Below are 2874 nucleotides of genomic sequence, written 5' to 3' on the forward strand. Positions count from 1 at the left end.
AAAATACTGATAATATTCATGTTAAGGTTAGATAGGGGAATTTAAATTATTATTGTTAATTCTTTTTCTATCTGTTTTTCATAAGCTTCCAAAGATATATTCTTATTAACTAAAATTCACAAATGATATAAATACATTGTAACACTGACAATCCAGAGCCTACTGATATATTTCATTATATGTGTTTCATTTGAAATAATAACAGTTCTCAGACAATATACACTAATTTTATTGAAAGGTCATGCTAAGAGAAAAGGTGGAAGATCTCTAAAAGCTACAATGCTGGATGAGTCCAGTCACTACTAGCAAGTAACCAACTAACTCGCTTTTAAGAACTCCAAATATGTATTTTCAAATTATCTTGAAATCACATAAAATTAGAAATGATTAAAACAAAAGTGCATAATAAAAATTAGAATTGCTTAAAATAAAGTGCACATTAATGTGGAAATTAATATGTGGAAACATCAGATTTTTTCCAAAGGTAAATATCAGAAGAGAACTTTAGTATATACTTTAGAGAACTTTAATATATTATCCAATGAAAATATTAAGATATATAGTAGAATACCATCTGATGCTTGATTCTGAAAACAGTTTTTGAATTTGCCTATTTCAGATATTTGCAGTATTATCTTGGGCAAGTCACCTGAACTCTCGGAGATGGTGTTTTGTCAGATTAAGAGATGCTCTGTCTGCCTATCAGGTTTATTGTGGAGTTCAACAGGAATGATGTAGACATAGAATGCTTTATCAGCTATATAAAGAACCTACATATATACTCAGGGAAAATGAGAGGTTCTAAAATCACATAGCAAAATAAGTGATACATTTTTAAGAGTGAAAATATCCCATGATAGAATTGTCTTTTTCATGAAAATAATTTTTTTGGTCATATGTTCACTATAATGTCAGATTACATATTGCTTAGCAAAAAGTAATGAAAAACACCTTTCTACCACAGGGAAGCTTAATGACCTTAATATAATCTCTTAGCTTCTCTGAGCCTTAGTTTTCTCATTTGCAAGTTTGAGATAAAGAAGAAAAGAGCAGATAATTGCAATCAGATGAGGTTACTGGTCATAGTGACTGAAATGGCAAAATAGTGCCTGATCCCTTCTACTTTGTCTTCAACTGGCTGGTTTATCAGTATTTCCCTATTCAGTTTCTGTGCCTTCCCTCTTCTCTCTATGAATCACCAACCCCCACCCTCCACATTAAGGCTAGAACACAAAACAAAACAAGACAAAACAAAAATCAAGTTACTTTTCAGGACCCTAGGCAAATTCTCATCACTCTTTGTCATAGAGTTCAGCCTGGGCAAACTTATATTCCCATATAAGAGGTTCTGATCTACCTAATAAAGAATCAGCAGCAGCTTTTCCTCACTATGTAAGCAAATTAAAGGTAGAAAAATAGAGGACATAAAGAGATGGCTTAACTTTAAAATTTTTTAATACATGCCTTCTCACCAATTATATTTGTTTCCTACTGGTCAGATTACAAGAAGCTACAACTGTAGGTGCACGAGCCAGTGGGCGGGCCAAGGGAGTAGCGTTTTCAGTAGCATCTGTTGTGGCTGCGTTTGCTTGAAGCTCGGAGGACGACGGAGGGACCTATCTCTGGATGGGCGGACCTGGGCTCTCGCTTTGGGCTCGGAGCCAGCTTCAGCGAGACTGGGGACTTGCAGCGTGCGGCTTCTCTGCCAGCTCACCGCCACCCCAACTTCAGCAGCCTCGATGCACAGGGGGCTGGAGGTGCGAGAGCTGCTCTCCACAGGTGGGTCCCCACGCGGCTCTCAGCCCCGGCTGCCGCGGCGCCGCCCAGAGCTGCATCCCAGATCCTCTGCTTCCCTCCGGGCTACTCTGAGCAATGGTGCTCCCGGGCTCCAAACTCCAGCTGCCAGGCCAAGTGTCTTCATGAACCCAGAGGATGTCCAGGAAGCACTACAATGCTCTTGAAGTCAGTTGTTGCATCAAATACTTCATATTTGGCTTCAATGTCATATTTTGGTTCTTGGGAATAGCATTTCTTGGAATTGGACTGTGGGCATGAAATGAAAAAGGAGTTCTGTCTAATATCTCTTCCACCACCAATCTTGGAGGCTTTAACTAAGTCTGGCTCTTCCTCGTGGTGGGAGGAGTGATGTTCATTTTGGGATTCGCAGGGTGCATTGGAGCGATACGGGAAAACACTTTCCTTTTGAAGTTCTGGCAGTGCTATGGCTGTGGGGCTTTTGGAGCTGATGATTGGAACCTAAATATTTGCTTCAATTGCACAGATTCCTACGCAAGTCGAGAGCGATGTGGCGTGCCATTCTCTGGCTGCACCAAAGACCCCTCGGAAGATGTCATCAACACTCAGTGTGGCTATGATGCCAGGCAAAAGCCAGAAGTTGGCCAGCAGATTGTAATCTAGATGAAAGTCTGTGTGCCCAGTTTGAGAAGTGGTTGCAGGACAATTTAACCATGGTGGCTGGTATTTTCATAGGCATTGCATTGCTACAGATTTTTGGGATCTGCCTGGCTCAGAATTTGGTTAGCGATATCCAAGCTGTCAGGGCCAGCTGGTAGAGCCCTGCCTCACTGTGCTGTATGACACTGGGCGGACCCAGCCTTCCTGACCCTCCCGTGTGCCCAGCCACATCCACGCCACAATCCCATGGGATGGAACTGCTGAGAACTTGGTTTGGGGGGGTACAACTGGGAAATGCTGCTCACTGACTGAATTAAAAAGATAACCAGTATGAAAGTTGTCGCACTGTGCATCTCTGCTGTATCCATGAAATTATGGGTGGTTGGATACTTACCAAAAAAGAAAAAAAAGGAGGGTGAGGGACCCAGCTGTACTTGAATTTGTGGAACACAGAGTCTT

The 2874-nt window shown here is 41.4% G+C and overlaps 1 pseudogene; it reads left to right on the forward strand.

Moving 5' to 3' along the window:
• The first annotated feature begins 1914 nt into the window (after positions 1 to 1914).
• On the forward strand, positions 1915 to 2606 carry LOC125085868 (tetraspanin-5-like; annotated as a pseudogene).
• Positions 2607 to 2874: the final 268 nt, after the last annotated feature.

Source organism: Lutra lutra, chromosome 15 (assembly GCF_902655055.1).
Source record: "Lutra lutra chromosome 15, mLutLut1.2, whole genome shotgun sequence".
In the NCBI taxonomy this organism is placed as follows: Eukaryota; Metazoa; Chordata; class Mammalia; order Carnivora; family Mustelidae; genus Lutra; species Lutra lutra.